Genomic DNA, 21069 nt, shown 5'->3' with positions numbered 1-21069 from the left:
TAAGAGTACCTTTGAGAGTGGTGAAAGCAGAATGAGTATAAATAGGATGTTATTGGAGAACACTGTTGATAAAAACAATGGGCCCCCTCCCAACCCCCTCCCCATAACAATGAATCTTACCATGCCAACCATTAAGCCTTTTGACAACCTTACTAACAATATAATCAAAATATTTTAGCATATTTCTTACCAACATACAATGGGAAACCAAGATATGTAAAAGGAAAGTTTTTTTCCCGGAAATTGGTACATCTCTTTCACCTATTAATCCTTTGAGCTGAAGTTTAAGAAGCAGGTAAAAATGAACTTTTATCTCTATTCACTAGCTTTCTAGAACCTAACTCATATACGTTAATATAGTTCATGATGAGTCTCATAGAAGGAATATTGCCACTGCTAAAAATAAAATTATCATCAACATAATCCAAGTGATTTATATTAGGACAATTAGGAGGCATGGAAAAGGGGATGAACATATTATGATCGTTCATATCATTTAAAGATCTACAGAGGACCTTTACAACAAAAATAAAAAGAGAGGGGGAAAGAGGATCATCATGTCTTAAACCTTGAGAAAAAGAGTAAAAATCATATCTAGCTCCATTAATATCCACAAAGTACCAATTTTCAGAGATAAGATGAAAGATCATGTTTGTCCATTTTTTAGAGAATCCAAACTTAGTCAAAAATATATATTGCAGAATGTCTGAACATTTTGGCATATGCTTTGGTCATATCAAGTGTTAAAACAACATTGTCACCCTTGTTAGTCTTACAAATATTCTGAATGATTTCCTGAGCTAAAAGCACATTCTCTTTGATTAGTCTCTCTTTTACAAAGCCATGTCAGTTGGGAAAGAGTAGATATTTCAACATCAAATTTAATCTCAAGGAAAATATTTTGGAAAAATATTTGTTAGTAAAGTTTTAAAAGACTTATGGGCCTGAACTCACCAAAGAAACTAGGGGTGTCAATTTTAGATATTAACAGTAGGCAAATGTGCGAGAAGTACCCGGACAGTTTTTTTTAAAGGAGGTTTAAACATATGCTATGATATCCTCTTTGATAATCTCCCGGAAGCTTTGGAACAATTTTCAAATATATCCATCTAGCCCTGTATCACTTAAAACAGTAAGACTAAAAAATAACTTCTTTATTTTCTCTTTCGTCAGGCATAATATACAACCTTTTAGAAATGGATAAAGTTAGGAATACACTATATGTCGGCTGAGATGGAGCTGGGAGCAAACCTGTTTCTTATCCTCTTTAAATTAAATGTAACAAAACATATTTAGATAATTAATTTATAACTTTTCATTTTCAAATTGTTACTATCCGAAGATCACATCATGTTGAATTTTCCGTAGATCTGATGGAAGTCAGTTGGATCTAAGTGCAGCGAGCAATGAACAGTTAATACAATCTTATGTTAATTGAACTCAATTTTAACTCATAATAAATTAAAACAAATATGTTAAATATAATTTCAAAATACAAGCAACACTAAAAACAACTTAACACAAGTAAATATATGTTACTGCTTGTTATAGTTCATTAAATGAAATGCCGAATTCAGAACAAGTCTCACAATTAAGAGTAGGTTGAGGAGGATTTAAAAAAATCTGCAAATGTTACTTGCCTTGGATATTTTTTCATCTTTGCTGCTCCATTTTCTTCTTTTTTACTGGATTCTGGATAAATTTATCTCTTTTCTCTCTTCCCTTATCTTGCTATGGGAGTAGTAAGTGTTTTTATCACCTTCTTCAAACCATTTGCATTGAAATTTCTGAAGAAGTATGGATTCTTGCAATTTTATCCATTAAAGATACCCAGCATGCGCTTTATTAATGTCATTCTTATTGTGTTCAGTATTCACTTGAATATCAATTTCTTCTAAATTTTGAAGCTTTATTTCTCGCTCCATGTATTCTGATAAACATTACATCTGTGTTTCCTCAACCATAAACTCACTTTAACCCAGTATCTTCATGTTTGACCATAGATTCCACATGAGATTGAGGTTAAATTTTAATATTTTCTTACATTAAAAGTGAAACTCTAGAAATTTATTACTTTCTCGTGATGTCTCATTTTAAATTTTCCTTTTTGCAATGATTACAAGGAAATGCAGTTATCAATTTTTTATTACATTGGAAGTTGTACCACACAAAAAAGTTAAACATATTGGATCTTGATGAAATTAAAATTTAATAACATTCCTATCTTCTAAAAAAAAGTAAGAGTTTTAAACCGAAAAACATATTCTACACTTGAGTACAATAGTATAAATCGACTATGTGTGGTTATAGGTTACAAAAGCTACATGATATGTTCTTGGGTGATTATATCGAATTGATTTTGCATCACAACGTTGTCGAAATAAGTAGGAACACACAACTGGTAGAAGCATGTTTGTGCAGAAGGCAAGTGCTGACAAGACTATGAGGTTCTAGAGATGCAAAGTCTAGAGTCCTCATTGAAGTTCAAAAGAAAAAAAGAGCCTTTTTCTTCTTAGTAGGCATACAACCAACTATCTCATGCAAAGAAAAAAAATTAAGTATGTGTTTGAAAGCGCGAGTTAAACTGTAGAGATTAAATATTGTGACAATATATGACTATCTTCATATCACTCCCTGAGCCTATACCATGGGCGAGACCGACACCCAATAACCATTACTGGCTTTGAAGGGACCCTTTACGTGTCTTACATAACTCAGTGGAAAATATAACTAATATAAGAAATATTAGTGATAAAAACAACTTCAAATAGATATCTGGCCAAAATAGCACTTAAGACCCGCATAAAATATTTGAATGCAATTGAAGAGAGACTCAAAAACATAAACTATCTGATTGTCTATATCTCTATTGAGCCTCTGATATATTAAGATGTATGTTGGGTCAAACCCCAAAATATCTTATAAGTAAAGACTAGAACCAATAAAAGAGTCCTCTGGAACGCAAGGAGGCTCGCCACTGGCTCAAAGTGCTCAAACTAGATCAACGAGGCACTGGATGTTGATCCTGGTTACCTGCATCTTCATCTTATGACGATGCAAGACAACTTGCATTATTACATTGAATGTACGAGTGCGCAAGTTTGAATGCTAAACAACAAGTTAAACTAAAAAAAGAATAAGAAGGAACAAATTACTTTTATTCTTCTCCCCTCATTAAATACTGAACTTAATATAAAGCAATGATGACACATGCAATATATATAAATCTTGTAAAATACTGTAAAAAACATAGTACGCTAAAGGAATTGAAATAACAAACTCAATATTACTTATATATGAAAGTAATATAGTTTCTATTGGAGTTTCTCTAACTGACAACCACTATTATGAACCTAAGTGATGATACAACGTCTTGTCCACGCTGCCAAAACTATCCTATACTTTGTGGTCGCTTAGAACTACTTAACTTAGTGGATCCACTAGCTTAACTTATGTGATCATCTAAAAGGTATGACCCGTTAACACCTATTTCATGCACATTAAAAATAACTTCCTTTCTTTGGATTGAGATAACTACTCAACATTATCTTTAAAAAGCTCTCTTGGAATCAATGTTCTCTTTTCTTGTTCAAATATCTTTTGGGAAATCTTAGTTTCCTCTTAAATTAAATGTGGAAACATTTAAAAAAACTTAGGGATTATTTAGTTCCCTTATATCTTTTGATAAATGAACTTGGCTCTTTACTCTTCTCTTAATTTGAAAAACTTGAGTATAAATCAACTCATTGGAATACTTAGTTCCCTTATATTTATTTAGATGAAAGACTTCAGCCTTTACTCTTGAATCTAACTTGAAGCTTAAGCCTTAAAACATAGTTAAAAATGTTTAATATAGACTCATGAAAACCTTTAAGAAGTTTGCTTTGACTTACTTCTTAACATTATACTTGACTCTTAACTTGTTTGAGATTGATCTTAACTTTCCCTGAATTGGATTGAGGATTCAAGGTCATGATTTGTTTTTTTGATGATTTCTAGATGTATAGAAATCATTAGAATTAATTAGAACCATCATAAGGTGTTAATGTACCTTAGAAGGACTTAAAAAGGCTAAGCCACAAAAATTGGGCAAGAAACGATGACTCGAGCGCATTTAGGGCACGTCGTGCCAGCCTCAATTCAGTGAGGTGTGATTCTAGCGTACAAGTGGAGGGCTGCGTCAGGACCCAAGTGACTGAGGTGTGGTTCTGGCACACAAGTGGCGCACCTGGACTGGCCTTGCCCAGGTGCATCTGATGAAGTTCTAAACTACTTTTTCATCTCCAAACCCTACAAACCTCCCTAATCCGTTCACCAAACATTTGGGACTGTTGGTACCCTTAATTTTCACTAGATTCAACTCAGAAACAACCCAAAAAAAGAGGAACCAAACAACACTAGACATCCAACAATTCAATAAATGGAAATTCGACACTTTTCTTCAAGAACTTCACCTTTCAACATACAAACAACTCATAAATCTCTGATTTGAATAAAATTGGTGTGTGGATAACTAACCTAACACAAAAGATCTCATGTACCTTCATAGGGATTACCTCAAACGAAACCCACTCGAAGTTCTTGACGTTCTTGGCAAATTCTTTGCTTTTCTCCCTTCTCTTTTTTTTCTCCCTTCTCCAAACCCTAAGAGTGAATTTGATTTTCCAAAAGTAACTTAAGGCTTATTTTACCACTAATAAATTTTTAAAACAAATTAGGAGAATAAGGGTGAAAAGACTAGTTTGTCCTTCATTAAATTCGGAATTGGACTTTCTTCACTTAAACAACCCAGCTTCCGATAGGTTTATCTCCATTATATGATATCAAAAATACGCAAACTCAGCGTCATAGGAAAGATCTCTCCGAGGGCTTTCCAACCATATCAATAAATTCCTCTAAATAATCTTGAGCCAGGATTTATGACCATTTGAAAATGACTAAAACTCACTTTCTTAACTTAAACAAATTTTCCGGATTTCTCTTTTAAATTAAAAAACGAATAATTTTAGTTTCTTATCTTACTCCTACATATTTTGAGTTACAAGAAGTTACAGTATCTCCCCTTTAGGAATATTAATCCTCGAATAAGATTTCTTTCACTAAGCTAAGAATAGTAACCTCAATTTTATTACATATCAATATCAAACGCAAGTAATAACATCATTACTCATAATTTAAAAAGTATTAATAAGAGAATTAATACATTGACCTACATTCTCTCCATATTAAAAGAGATGTGGATATCTTCTTCATATACTATTAAGCTTCCAAAAGACGCTTCTTCAACAAATTGGTTTCTCCGAAAGACCTTGAGTGACACAACCTCCTTTGTTATCAACTTGCGAACTAGGTGATTTTTAATCGGAACCGGAATCTCTTGATAGGATAATCTATCGATTAATAGTTGCTAACTCTTGTGGTAGCTCCAACTTATAAGCTACATTGTCAATTCTTTTGGATATCGTATAAGGACCAATATACTAGGAAAAAGATTCTCCTTTTCACCAAAATTGATAAAACCCTTCATCAGTAAAACTTCCAGACATGCCCACTCATCCACTTTAAACTCCAACAGCCTTCTCCTAAAATTTGTGTAGGACTTTTGATGACTCTGTCCCATATTCAATCTCTCTTGAATCACCTTCACCTTCACCATGGATTGGTGAACTAGGTATGGTCGATCGATCGAATAGGTGATCCGTATCTTCTTCCAATAAGAGTTTCATATGAAGCCATTTTGATGCTCGAATGATAGTTGTTTTTGTATGCAAATTCGATCAGAGGTAGATGATCATACCAATTCCCCTTGAAATAAATCACACAAGACCTCAACATATCTTCTAAGGTCAGGATAGTACGCTCTAGTTTCCCATCCGTCTAAGGATGAAAAGCAGTGCTTAAGTTCACCTTTGAACCTAAACTTTTCTAGAAAGACATCGAGAACTGAGCAGTAAATTGTGCACCTCTATCTGAAATGATCGAGACTGGGAGTTCATAAAGTCTGACTGCCTCTTAAATGTATAACTTTGCATAATTCTCTGTCGAATGAGTAGTCTTTATCGATAAAAAGTGGGTTTACTTTGTCATTCTAGCGACAATTACCTAAATTGAATCATGCTGCCTTAGAGACCTTGGAAAGCCTGTGATGAAGTCCATATTAATAATCTCCCACTTCCATTTCAGCAGTTCTTTGTTCTGATCCAACCCTCTAGACCATTGATGTTCTAAACTTGATGGCAATTTGGGCACTTGGCAACAAACTCAGCAATGTATTTCTTTATACCTTTCCACCAATATAGCTCTATCAAATCATGATGCATCTTTGTGGAACTCGGATTAATGGAATATATAGCTCTATGAGCCTCCTACATGATCATCTTTTAGAGTCCATCCACCATAGGTACACAATATCCACCTTGTTACTTCAGCATACCATATTTCCCTTCTTCAAAAGCTAATACTCTTTTCTTATGAACATTTACATGCAAACCAAGAAAACTAGGATCTTGGTATTGCTTTTCTTTCACCTTTGACACTAGTTATGATTTAGTCCCATTGGTCACCACTATCCCTCCTTCTGTCAAATCCATAAATATGACTTCTAGGCGTGCGAGTCTATGCACATCTTTGGCTAACTTCATCTTTTCTTCCTTAACATGGGTGGTACTCCCCAAGGAAAACCTACTTAAAGCATAAAAAACCACATTAGCCTTACCTGATTAGTAAAGAATATTCATGTTATAATCATTGTGTCACGCCCCAAGCCTACACCTTGGACGTGGCCTAAAACTAATGACCATTGCTATCCTTGAGCAAACCCTTGGCCTGACTTACTTAAATCATTTGAAGAATTAACTCAATAATAAGTAAGAATCATTCTCACAAAAATAATTAACATAAAAATGTTTTGGTTAAAGTGACACTTTTGTCTCAAAAAAGAACATCTGAAATGCAAGATAAAGAGAGACTCAAAACTTACTATCTGACTTACTATCTATCTATGAAGCCTCTATAATACTAATATGAATGTTGGGACAAACACTGCAACATTCGAATTGAAAATACTAGAAAGGAATAAAAGAATCCTTTGAAATACAAGGAGGCTCACCACTGACTGTAAGTGCTCAAACTGGATCAACAAGGACTTTGATGATGATCTTCGTTCCCTACATTTGCATCATTAGAATATGTCGGCAAGCTGGAATCGGTAAATTGAATGTATGAGTATGCGAGTTGAAATGCTAAACAACATAAGCTAAAAAGAGTCTTAAAGAAACTGAAGTACTTACTTGGCTCAACTACACTTAACATTACTAAGTCATTTCAATATAAAGCAATTTCAGCAGAAGTGTAATATAAATAAAAGTTGTTTCAGAACATGCATATAATTATAAATGTATACAAAGATACAAATAAAAAATACAATTAAACCGATTTGTGTATGCGTGTATGTGTGTGTGTGTGTGTATATATATAAATATATACATATATATATATATAAGTGATTTTCTCTAACCGACAACAAACTCTTAAGAACTAGACTGATGATACAACGTTTTACCACACGCGGTCAGGGATATCCTATACTTCGCCATCCATATAGAACCCGAACTGCCTAATGAATCCACTAATATATGCTAAAAAGCACTAAAATAATAATCTAAAAAGTATAACCCTTTTATACCCATGGTTGCTACATGGTGTATGAGGGATGGGAGTTATGTGAACTCTCCGCCATATCGGTGCTCAATACCACTCCCAAAAATATCGTCATATTAGCTATTATGTTTATAAAAACACACTTACTTATGTGATTTGATATTAGTGCTGTAAACATAGCAGAAAGTCTATCTTGCGAATCTCAGTTCTCTCTCTTGCTTTATTTAGAAACCAATTACTATTCCCTGAAAACTAGCCAAACGCTCTTTGAAAATTTAAGTTTCTGTTCTTAACTTATATGTTAAAACATTTATATGTTTTTAGGTATTACTTAGTTCCCTCATTACTTTTGAGAATTGAAATCAATTCTATACTCTTTTCTTCACTTGAAAACTTAAGTCTTAACCAACTTCCAGGGAATACTTAGTTCCCTTATATTTATTTGAAGGAAACATTTCAACTTCTTACTCTTTACCTTAAGATTGAAAGTTGTTCATTAAAACGAAGTTAAAACATTTAGTAAAGAATCTTGAAAACCTTTTTGAGATTTGCTTTGGACTAATTTCTTAACCTTATAATTGACTCTTAATTCATTTGACTTTGATCTTAGCTTTCCTTGAATTGGATTATGGATTCAAGGTTATGATTTGCATTCCATCACAATTTCTAGGTGTTTATAAATCATTTGAAGTAATTAGAATCATTGGATGGTGTTAAAGTACCTTAGAAGGACTTTAAAAAGCTAAACTACGAAAACTAGGCGAAAAACGCCAATCCAGGCACTTTTGGGACGCGCTGCGCTAGCCTCAATTGACCGAGGCCAGATTCTTGCGCGTTGCACCATGCCTCAATGTTAAAGGACAGTTTTTGGCGCACTGCATGTGTGTCTCACATATTATTCAACTCGATTTTCATCTCTAAACCCTTACCTCTCTATTTCTTTCACGAAAGCCATAGGATCATCACTACCTTCAATATCCAACAGATCTAACTTGAAAACAACATCGAAATTATGAGTTCAAATCAATGCGCATCCAAACAACTCAGTCAAATAGGGATCGGACAAGATTTATCAAAAATTGACTTCTAATCATGTAAATAACTCTAAAACCACTTAATAGAAAAATTTTTGTGTGGATGAATTAACCCAACACAAAAGATCTCACATACCTAAATAGGATCATCCCCGATGAATTCTACTCAAAATTCCTTAGCATTCTTGGGGAAACATAATTTTTCTCCCTTCTGCTTCTTCTCTTCTCTTTTCTCCCAAGCCCGAAGTGTCAATTGATTTTATAAAAGTGATTTAAGACTTATTTTTACTCCTAATAAATCACTAAAATGAATAAGGAAATAAATGGGTGAAGAGACTAGTTCGCCCTTATTTAAATCAGAAATTGGACTTTCTCGCTTACAGAACCCAACTTCCGATAGGCATATGTTTTTCATACGATATCAAAAATCTGCAAACATGGCGGCATTGAAATGATCTCTCCAATGGTTTTCCAACCATATCAAAAACTACCTCTAACTTCTTTTCAGCTAGAAGTTATGGCCATTAGAAAATGGGCAAAACTCATTTCTTGAAATTAGAAAAATTTCCAATTTCTCCCCTTTCATTCAAAAGTGATTATTCTTAGTTTCTTTGCTTATTCCGAGTTATTCTGAGTTGAGAGATGTTACACCTTGAGTAATTCTAACCACCTTCTCTATCTAAGATTGAAATCCTTATGGGTGAATAGATATTGTAGGCTCTTGTGTTCCCTAAATATATCAACATGAAAGTCGTACAAATCGTAAGACCATATCTTTAAATCGAATACTACCACAGCCAATTCCAAGTCATGGGTTGGGTAATTCCTCTCAAGAACCTTCAACAATCTGGAGTAATAAGATATAACTTTGCCTGTCTACATTAGCACATAGCCTAAACTAACTCTTGATGCATCACAATACACCACAAAACCCTAAGTACCTTCTGGTAAGGTCAAGATTGGGACAACGTTAAATCTCTTCTTCAACTAATAGAAGCTTTTCTCACAAGCTTCAGACCATTGAAACTTAACGTTTTTTTTTATCCAACTTAGTCAAGGAAGATGAGATAGACAAAAAACCCTCAAAAAACCTTCTATAATATCCATCCAAACCCAAGAAACTACTAACGTCCATTGGAGAAGTGGGTCTATGCCAACTCTGAACTGCTTTTATATTTTGAGTATCCACTCTAATCCCATCAGTGGAAACTATGTGACCCAAGAATGCTATATACTTAAGCCAAAACTCACACTTGGATAACTTGGCATACAACTCCTTGTATTTTAAAGTATGAAGAACTATCCTGAGGTGGCTACAATGATCTTCTTCATTACTTGAATAGATTAGTATGGCGTCAATGAAAATGATGACAAAAACATATCTAGATAAGGTTTGAAGACTTTGTTCATAAGATCCATAAATGTCGCTTGTACAATGGTCAACCCAAAAACATGATCAAAAACTCATAATGCCCACATCTAGTTCTAAAATATGTTTTTAGAATGTCACATTCCCTAACCTTTAACTAATGGTATCCCGATCCGAAATAAATTTTCGAGAAACAGGTGGCACCCTAAAGTTGATCAAAATATCATATATAGTTGGAAAAGGATACTTATTCTTTATTGTAACCTTATTCAATTGGCGGTAGTCTATACACATCCTAAGGGAACCAGTTTTCTTCCTTACAAACAAGACCAGAGCGCCCCAATGTGAGATACTTGGTCGAATGAAACCTTTATCTAACAGATCTTTGAGTTTTTCTTTAATTTACTTTAACTCTACTAGTGTAATTCTATATGGTGGAATAGAGATAAGACGAGTGTCTGGAATAACGTATCTACCAAAGTCTATTTCTTTTTTCAGGATGAAATCCGAGTAGATCATCAAGAAAACCTTTTGAAAACTCCCTTACTGTAGAAAATTAATGAAGGGGAGGTACCTCACCACTCGAGTCATTAAATCGGACTAAGTTACATATAATTCCCTTTGAAACTAACTTTCTTGCCATAAGGTACGAAATGAAATGACCCTTAAGCATTGCTAAACTACTACTCCACTCTATGACTGGCTTATTAAGAATCTGAAACTTGTCAACTCAAATTCTGTAATCTAATTATACATAATAGGCATGAAACTAGTCTATACGTAGAATGAAATCAAAATGTATCATGTCTAACTCCACTAAATTAGACATGGTGCTCTTGTGATTGATAGAAATAGGACAATAACGATAGACTCTTTCCGCTAGAATAGACTCTCCAATACGCGTAGAAACATAGAAGGGTTCAAAAAGTTTTTCAGGAAGAATCTCAACTTATTTGCAACATAAGAAGTTATAAAAGATAAACTTGCTCCTGAGTGTAACAAAACATAAACATCAAGAGTAAAGACTTTTGTCATACCGTGACAATATCTGGAGAGTTCCCTTGTTCTTTGCGGCTAGTGATTGCATATAGGTTGTTTGACCCTCCACAGTACTAAAAGTGGATCATCTAGGTACAACCCTATCTGGTTGATCAACTGTCAGGCCATCACAACATTTACCTAGGTGGAATCTACCAGACTTATCACATGCATGATCCCGACTACCTCCGTGTTTCACACTTCCTTGAGACTATGATGGTCTAGCTTTGATTTTCTGTGAATTATGTCTATGATGCTCACGTTTCTTTCTGAGTGCAGGAGCACTAGCAGATGATTGTGTAGATCCCTTTTGTTTTTGAAACTGTGGCCGAGTTTAACCACCCTTCTGCTGCCTAAACTCATTACCTGTCCTAGCTGCTTCCTGTTCCTATATTCTTCTTTATCTCTCAAATTATCCTCCTCAACCTTTTGCACATAAACCATCAACCTAGATATGTCCATGTCACCTATCAGCATTAAAACTCTGTCCTCTTTACTTGAAGCACGACCAAAGCTAGTGACAAGCAAGCTCATTCTACTCCTCATATCCTTAACCATTTCTGAAGCATAAAAGGATAGATGGATGAACTTCAAGACATACTCGTGCACACTTAAAGAGTCTTGTTTCGATGTAAGGAACTCATGTGCCTTTTCCACTTTCAGTTCTCGGGAAAATTAATGCCCCAAGAAAGCTTCTTCAAAGTAAGCCTAACTCGCAAGTGGTGCATCCTTATCTCTTCCTTTCTTCAACTAATCGAACCATTTCCTAGCCACATTTTTCAGTTGGAATGCAGTTAGTTCAACCACATGCATCACATCAAAAACCTTCTTTAACTATTCCACGAAATTTTCCAGATCCTTAATAATGCTTGAACCATTTAAACTGGGTTGATTCATTCATAGAAGTTCACGAATCCGCTAGGTTCAACCTCTTCTTGTTAATCTCCTCTCTGTTGCCTGACATGGTTAATCACCTCTTGGCATAACATCCATATAGACTCACGAAACTCATCATTGATGGTTATTCCTTGAGGTTGCACGTTTGGTGCATTCGATACCTCCTTGTCTTCAACATCCCTTCTAGTTGGACGACCTCTTTCTTCTCTTCATGGAGGCATGATGATAAAAAATGTGTGCAAGAACGAATTAGAGAGAAAATTTTTAGAGATAAACTCTAAGACACGAAAAGGAACATGAAAGAAGTGAAAAATTACTAAATGTTCTAGCCTCTTAATCATAATGTGGCGTGATTCATACCAATGATTAGGACACTACAGACATGCTTCATTTATTCCCTATGAATATTGAAGTCTGTGCTCTAATGCCACGTTTTTCACGTCGTTATCCTACACCTTGGGTGTGGCTTGTACCAATGACCATTGTTGGCCTTGAGCGGACCATTGGCCTCGCTTACATAACTCAGACAAAGAATACATTAAATATAAAAAATATTACTCATAAAAACAACTTCAAATAAATATATGGCCAAAATGACACTTAAGTCTCATACAAAATATCTCAATGCAATTTAAGAGAGACTTAAAAACATAAATTGGCTGACTGACTTTCTGTCTATGAAGCCTCTATCATACTAAGATGGATGTTGGAAAAGACCCCACAACTATAAGTAAAGACTAGAAAGCAATAAAAGAGTTCCCAGAATGCAAGAAGGTTTATCACTGACTGTAAGTACTCAAACTGAATACTGAAATGTATATACTAAAAACCTAGTTAAAGCACTAAAAGTTTGACTATCGAAGCTAGTGCTAATCGACATAAGCCACGCGAGCTAAGTGTGGAGTCTAATGTATATGCCCCATTGAGAGGACTCAACATACCTTGCTAGGGTATAAAGGCATGATTGTGGTGTGATCACTAATAATGATGCCTAACATAGGGAACTTAAAATCCAACGCGGGCACTCAATTCTGGGACAATATCCGTGTTAAATATAATCCTAAATGAATACATCCAAAGCTAAAATGCACTAAATATTGAATATCACAAAATATTGACAGGTAACTGACAATGCAACATTTATATATTAAGAATGTGACGTTTGAAATTTGAAGCAGTATTTTTTGTTTAACTGTTCTAGGAAGAATAATTCCTAAACTAAGAGAGTTTAAACAAAATAGGGTTCTCACTTTTATACAAGAAATTAAGTACAGTTTCTAAGACAATATGTTTTTTATACTACATATATTATAGCAACTGAAATCACAACAAATTCCCAAGATTTTACAACCCTATCTCTAAACAAGCTATGTGTGCTCAAGGAACAGACTAAATTCTTAGGATCCATTGGATGAGAGAAACCCTCTAGTAAAATTTCACACACCTTGTGATGAAATTCTCGAAGATGAAAGTCCATATGAAGTAGTTTCAAAGGCTTGGTTGTAATATTGCTTTTGGTATAAATGAGGATTGTGCATGTTTTACTTGAGCACATGCCACACACACTTGACTATCATTTAATCTCTTTGAAGGTAAGCCTTTGAATAGGTGTCTTGATATGACCTTGTTCATTGTTGAGAAACTGATGTGTCACAAGCTTTTATACTAAATATGAGCGATGTTAGTTATGTCACTTACACATTGTAGTGAATTCTCTTTAGGACACATGATATTTGCTTTAACTACATTCTTATGCCTTTTTCTTGAAGAACCAATTTCCTAGAGATAGGATTGAACACTCTCCATTTATTTGAAGTGAAAATCACATTTTTCCTTTATCATGCATCTGGGACACACTAAGAAGATTGTGTTTTAATCCTCTTAGTTAGTACATATTGTCTATTGCTTGAGTGTGATTGGGGCAAACTTTTCCGGTTCCCTAAATTTCACTTTTCTTTCTGTTTCCAAAAGCTACATTTCTACCCTTGTAGTTACTCAGTGAGAGAAAGTTATTTTTACAAATATTCATCTATCTGTAGCATGCGCTATCTAGATACCATAAATAAATAAGTCTTTCCGTCAGTTCCTACATCAATACTCAAACTTAGTTTTGGGTGCAAAGATCCAATTAGTCCATGTTTATTAGAATAATATTGGATGAGATTTTTCTTAGCCCATTTTTTAAAAAAAAATAGGTTTGGGAACTACTTTTGTGATTCTTTCCCAACCTGGGTTTTTTAAGAAACCTTAAAATATTTTGATGTGCTTTTAACTTTTTAGGACATGCATTACTCTTATGTTCGGTTAGTCAACATTGAATACGTAATAGTCTTTGATGGGATTACTAATTTAAAAAAAAAACTTTTGAATGAACCTTATTACATGTGTAGTAGAGATTTGCACCTTTTTGATGTTGTCGAGCATGATGGAGGATCTTTTTCATATCATGTTGTGTGTTGCTTCCATCTTAGTGATACGAAGTTCTTTGTGGCGAGCTTCATTCTTTTTATTCACTCAGTATAGGTCATTTCGTAGTTCTTTCAAAAAATTTTGAATACATTGATCATTTTTCTCTTGATTCACATTTTTTTTCTTAGAGATGCATAGTCGTCAATCATTTGCTCTTTTTTAGAGTTGATTGACTTGTATGCATCCAGAGTGTTCAATAGAGATTCTAGTTTTCTCTTCGAGTATGAATGAGGATTTCCTCTAATGTAATTATATCTTACTTTGGACTATTTGACATCTTTTTCATCTTTCTCAGAATTTGTTCTTGCCATCTATGCTAAAATTGTTTCTTGAGATTGATAAGTATTTTGTTTTTCTTCTTCTAGAGGGATTAGTGAGAGAGATTCAAACTTCTTTGTCTCTCCAATTTCTAGTAATGGCTTATTTTTGAGTCCACCTTTTCAATACTCTTCCGCCAATTGATTTCCCATACATACAAAGTCCGTTTTAACTAAGAGATTAGCTTCTTGATTGGTAAGCCTCTTATTTTTGGGAATATACTTATCATTCTTGATTTTTTTTCTCAAGATATTTTATCTTATGCTAAAAGGCTCAAAGTGGACAAAAATTGATAAAGTCCTGTAGACTTTCACATTTATGACATACATGTACCTTTGGATCCTTCTCAGTTGGGTTTTGAAAGTTCTTTTTATGAAAAAACCTGTCGTCTTCTCAAAGTTCTAAAGAATCACTTAAGCCTTAGTGTGATGTTCTCATCCTCGAAATCTTTAGGTGGTGTAGCTTTATGAACCAGGTACTTCTCTTTCCTCTAATTTTCTTTTCCTTGTTTTTCTTAAATTCATAAGTCAAATGGATTCCAATGATTTCATCCTTAACTATGTTATCTAATTAATGTGGTTCAATGATAATTTCTACCTCTCTCTCCCAATATTCTGGACCAACACTTCAAAGTTCTCTAACAGCCTTTCCATTAGGAGTCATTTCTCATATTGACTAGATTTCATTGATAGTTGCGATGAAATTTGTATGCCATTTTAAGAAACTAAGATTGCCTATCCAATTGTCTATTTTAGACTTATTTACCTGCGTTGTAAAATTGTGAATACTTTGTAGTGTTCCTATATTGATTTTGCATATTGACATGATGAGATTCAATTGTATTCATGTAGACCTATACCGTATATCAAAATCTTATTAGCCTTATTATTGTTCTGAATTTCCAGTTTACCCGTATCATTCCATTCCTTCCTTTCCTTTGGTACATGAGTGATTCCATCAATTTACATTTTTATAGTTATGGTTGGACCATCCAATACAAATCCTCAGGTATCTGGATTTTCTCCTATTAAGTGATCTATTATGCGGTTTTTTTACAATCCATAATACTTTCCATTGAAGAATAGTGGTCGCGTTTGGGAAGTTGCTTCTTGTGGTGTAGGTTGTGCAGACATTGAAATTTTTCAAGATGTGAATCATTAGACGAGAAAACCTTCTTTCATGAAACAGGTTCTTGTGAGTTTAGGAAAATATACAATCGCAAAACAATATAACACATATTTATTATGGAAACCTTCCTTTTTAAAGGTAAAAACCACAATACTATTTTATTACCTTTTAGTTAAGGAAGCTAAGGGAGTCCTAGGAACCATGGTGGGTCATGGAAAATTTTAGTCCTGTTATGTGTCTTAAAGGTTGATAGGATGAGTAATGGAAACATCTATTAACCGTTGATAGTGCATGTAGAAGGATCCCAGACTTACAAAGAAAATTTAATAGAACTTTGAGCATATGAGAAGGAATTACATGTCGTGGGCGATTTTATGGGTCGTAGGAGAGACTGTTAGAAATGACCCAAAAACATGAGTTTTACAAAAGGTGTTTCCACATTGTAGACTTGTTGATGATTTATGGAAAGAGCTCGTGGAAATATCTTTGTTTTAGGTATTTGAATTTGAATATACGGCTGACAAGAATAGGCAATAAAAAGTCCTACAGGCTGTAGAACGAAATCATAGATCACTCCGACAGTTTTAAGTAGGGGTGTTTTTGTATCTCCTAATCCCTTTAAAACCTAAATTTTTATATTCTTATACATAATTTAACGGTTTTAAGACTGTCGATCAATCTTTTTAGGGGAAGGGTTCGAAATATATCCATACTTCTACAAAAATTGTTGTAACAATCCCAAACTTTTGGCGGGACCTATTACTCCTCCTGCACTATTTAATAATGTATTTTAAAGGTATATATGTACCCACATCGAAAAAATATTATTTATAATGATTCAATATTTATAATGTCCAGGTGGGCACATATAAACCTTAAAATACATTATATTAAATAGTGTAGGGGAAAAAAGTCCTGGTCAAAGTTTGAGATTATTACAATGATCTCGGTCAAAGTTCGGATATATTTCATACTTTTTAAAATCTTTTTAAGTTCATTAAAACTCCCAAGTATTAGAGAAAGGATTCAAGAGGAGAAAGCTATGATTTTGAAGCCAATCTCTCATTTTTTTGCTAAGAACTTTATTCTTCCAAGTATGTTAGATTATTCATAATGATGGACTTAAGTTTGTAAAAAAGCCCTACATCTTAATTCAGTCATTTAAAGTAAAATATAGGGTTATGAAAGGAGTTATTGTTTATTAATTCTAAAATCTTGATTATAAGTTGCACTATATTATGATTTGAGATCTTTAAGTTATTATTCATGTTAATAATCTAACAGTAGTCCTCATTTCTAAGTTTTTCTTCAGAATCTTTAACAAGAGCATATTTTCTTCAATTGATTTCTAGAATTTATCATAATTTCAAGGGTAAGTTAAAGTATAAATTTCTAATTATGAAAATATTTTAAGGGAAATATATGATTCCCAAATGTATCTTTATTTTCATAAAGAGTATTGTTTAAAAAAAATTAAAGAGTTTTCAGAAAGTTTGAGTACATAGGATTTACCTGATTTACCTCTTAAAGAGGTGCTTTTGAGGACTTACCTCTACCAGAGAGTATTTTTTACATTTTGAAAAGAATATATTGGGAGCAGTATTGAACACATATGTAGGTGTGAGTTCGTATAACTCATTACCCTATAAACCACGTAAACATGGTAGGATAGGATCATACCGACTATCAGATAGCTCATCACTTTCTCCGAGAAGGACTATTTAATTGATACATGAGTTTAGTTTGTTCTATACCTTTTCAAGGTATAGGAAAATTCCCACAATGTGGGTGAGACATTATATCATCATGAAACTCATGGTGATTGTTATTGGTTATCGAATCTCCAAATATAGTACAGAGTTGTCACACCCCAATGTTATCCCGTTGACGTAACAAGGGACCTAGGATCACGAGTGAACCCAAGTTAACTCTGTGTCTTCTATATATATTAAGCATACTTGGATTAACTGAATATGATGTATACTATGTGGAAGCAAAAATAATGGATAATTTAAAGTGGGGAATACCCAACTAGTTTTAATATATAAAACATACAAAGTGTACAATAACAACTGGAAGATTAAACTTAACAATTCAAGTTGATTCTACTACTATGTTTGAAAAGCCTTTAACTGAGTTGAGTTGCTGGGACAAGCCCCCCAACTAACTCTAACAAAAAAGAAAACTGTATAAAATACTATAATGAAAAGCATGTCTATTTTCCTCGAAGTATGATAATTAACCACTGAAGTTGCTAAAACGTGACAGAAAAATTCATCTAAGCACAATGTGTATGATAGGTACTAGAACCTAAATCATGAAAAAATAAAGCACGGAGTATGTGTCAGTACTTGGAATGTACTGAGCATGCAGGATATAGATACTATGCTGAACAAATATATATAAGTTGAACAAGGCATAATTGATCAATGACATAAAATGAGAAGGAATGCAAATACTGTAACATACTTTAAAATCTAATTTGAATGTAATCACCAAGTACTAATCATGAAAATTACATGCTAACCTGAATGTTGAAATATTTACTAAAAACATGATCAAATGCAACTAGAGTATGACTGTGGGAGCTATTATAACTAATATAAACTAGGTGAGCTAAACATGGAGTTTGATGTATACGCCCTATCGAGAGGTTTATTTCATGATATTGTTAGTTGGTTTCTTATGTTAAGTGTGGGGTAACTAGTTGACCGATGATGACTACCAGTCACTTGTTTTGTATTGATAATACTCTTGATATGTCTTTTGAATAGTCTGGATGCAGGATGGGTGATGTTTCATTAGGTGAAGACGAAGTAATTCTCCAACAGCTTCTATTCTTCCTTCTACATATTGGGAGCCATGTTTTTTTTATTTATCTTGTTCAATGGTACTCTTAGTAGCTCTTGTACCTCTTTAGATTGGATTTCATAGTAGTTGTTTAAATTACTTTACAGGTCTAAGTAAAGGTGTGTCTAAACATATTATTTATAAAATCATAGTATTTATCCATCTCTGTTTTCTTTTAATTTACCACATAATTAGCTATTGGTATATGAGGATTCTCTTACTTAGGTGTAGAGTGGGTGTCCCCACGACCAGGTGATTGAGTCGTGACAAATTGGTATCAGATTCTAGCTTACCGGTCTCTCCGTACATGAGCAAAATATGGACTAGACTGCTGTGGATCGGTGTGTTGAAGTCCACACCTAATATTTGGGAAGCTAGAAAGAATTCTAGGAAATTGTTCCACTCATTATCTTCTTTTATGAGAAGTGTAGGTTGTGGTATGAGTTGTGTCCAATTGGTTTCTCCCAATTTTAATTGGTATCTTAAAAAAGTGAAGCAGAAGTTGTAATTTCTTGAATATGATGAGTTGATTATGTGTACTATAATGTGTGCTTTGAACCTTAAAATTTGTGAATTGTGTTGGATAGTTGGTTAAAGTTATGCAAGTTATAAATGATTGAGTGTCATGAAACTCGTTTAAGAAAGGAAGTCATTACTAAGCTAGTTTAAATGTCTAGCTAATTTACGAGGTGATTCGTAAAATAGAATCTGGGTGTGCATAACAAACAGTTGATAATTGTGTGAATATTTGGGTGCATCTTGGGGATGTTTTGGTGTAAGATTGAATAAATGAGAACTAGTGGATTGTCATGTCGTTAAGATTGATTCATAGTAGTTAATGATTTTCCTAGCTTGGAGATTTATCTTAGTTTGATTGGTTAAGATGGGAAACTTGGAAATCATAGAAAAAGAAAAAGAATCCAAAATTATTAGTCTTGGTTTTGTTAAATTTGAACTGCTTGGGCGGAATTATTCCTGCCAAAGTGATACCGCCACAGTAGGAGTTATCCCTCCAAAGCAGGATAGTGCGAGACAGAACCTAAAACCAACCTCCCTTATTTTCCTAACTTCAAAATGTCAACCCGAATGGGATCTGAACAAAATAATTGCAACTCCACACAGTGTTCAGCAACAGAAGAAAAAATATTATAGAACCTTTAGACTTAAACATAGGACTCCATCAAACATCCAAAAACAAGCATCCATGTCTTCCAGAAACCTAAAAGAGTGGGAAAATAAAAATAAAGTGTAATATTAAGGAGTACAAGAAAAGACATGAAAGCAACTCAAGAACCGTGCAAGCGAGAGGTGTCGATGTCAGAATTTAAATACTTAAGGGGCACTACGACGGTCACGGCCTTCTCCAACTCCAAAAATTGAACATAATCATCCTTCTCCACTATGGGAATCTCATGCCTTGGAGAAATATTAGTACATGATTTTTACTACCTTCAAAAGTTGAATCATCAAAAAGGTCCCTCGCTAGGTTCTTCTTCCTTTCCTGGCGCTCTTAGCGATGGAGCATCTCAACCACTAGGCTATATTGTGTGGAACAAAAGTTAAGTCACCGTAGGGACTCGCCATCTTTTTTTGGACAACCTCCAAATCCTGTTCAACCCATGCACCTAATTGTGGGTCATCTTCGTCTGAATTTAAGGTCGCCTTACTAATGCTAACCCTGCCCATCCTTCACCTCTTTCTCGTATAAGTAGAACTTGTACGAACCAAAAGAGGGTGAAGGGGGGATCCATAGGAAGTACCTCTTCACCATCAAATGGAGGCGCGTCTTCCCTCTTACCCAAGTAGTGATAAGGCTAGGGAGAAAAAATGTCTTCTTGTTACCTTTATAGAACATCTTCAATTTTGAGGTTATTTCTGCCTCCATGTTCAGTTGTATACCCTGTATGGAACAAGCCACTACCAAATCCCGAGGAAAGGTCACGTTGGCAAAATTTCTTGACGGGTAGATCCTCCTAGTAACCAAATTCAGCCACTTCTTAGCATACAGTAACTGATCCGTGCTAGTAATTTCCTCTGCAATAGCCAAGTATACGTAATCCCAACGCATTGGCTCAACCAGAGTGTCTCTCAGCCACTCCAAATCCATCTCTCTTAGCTTGGCCTCTAACTCTACATTTGGAACATCATGCAACTCTAATACTTAATTAATACTGATGGCAATCAGGGGATATCATCTCCCGGACATGGATGACCGGGTAAGAATCATCCCAGCGGACGATTGGGATGATGTCATAAAACTCCCGCACTCGAGTGGAACGCGCAACTGGGAAGCCTTAGTTAGTTGAG

General features: G+C 34.3%; 1 pseudogene; it reads right to left on the bottom strand.

Moving 5' to 3' along the window:
* LOC109119093 (uncharacterized) overlaps window positions 1–20869 on the bottom strand; it is a 97760-nt pseudogene extending 76891 nt beyond the window's left edge.
* Window positions 20870–21069: the final 200 nt, after the last annotated feature.

Source organism: Solanum lycopersicum, chromosome 12, assembly GCF_036512215.1.
Source record: "Solanum lycopersicum chromosome 12, SLM_r2.1".
Classification (NCBI taxonomy): Eukaryota; Viridiplantae; Streptophyta; class Magnoliopsida; order Solanales; family Solanaceae; genus Solanum; species Solanum lycopersicum.
Note: the sequence above shows the minus strand (reverse complement) of the source record. Positions and strands in the feature narration are given on the sequence as shown.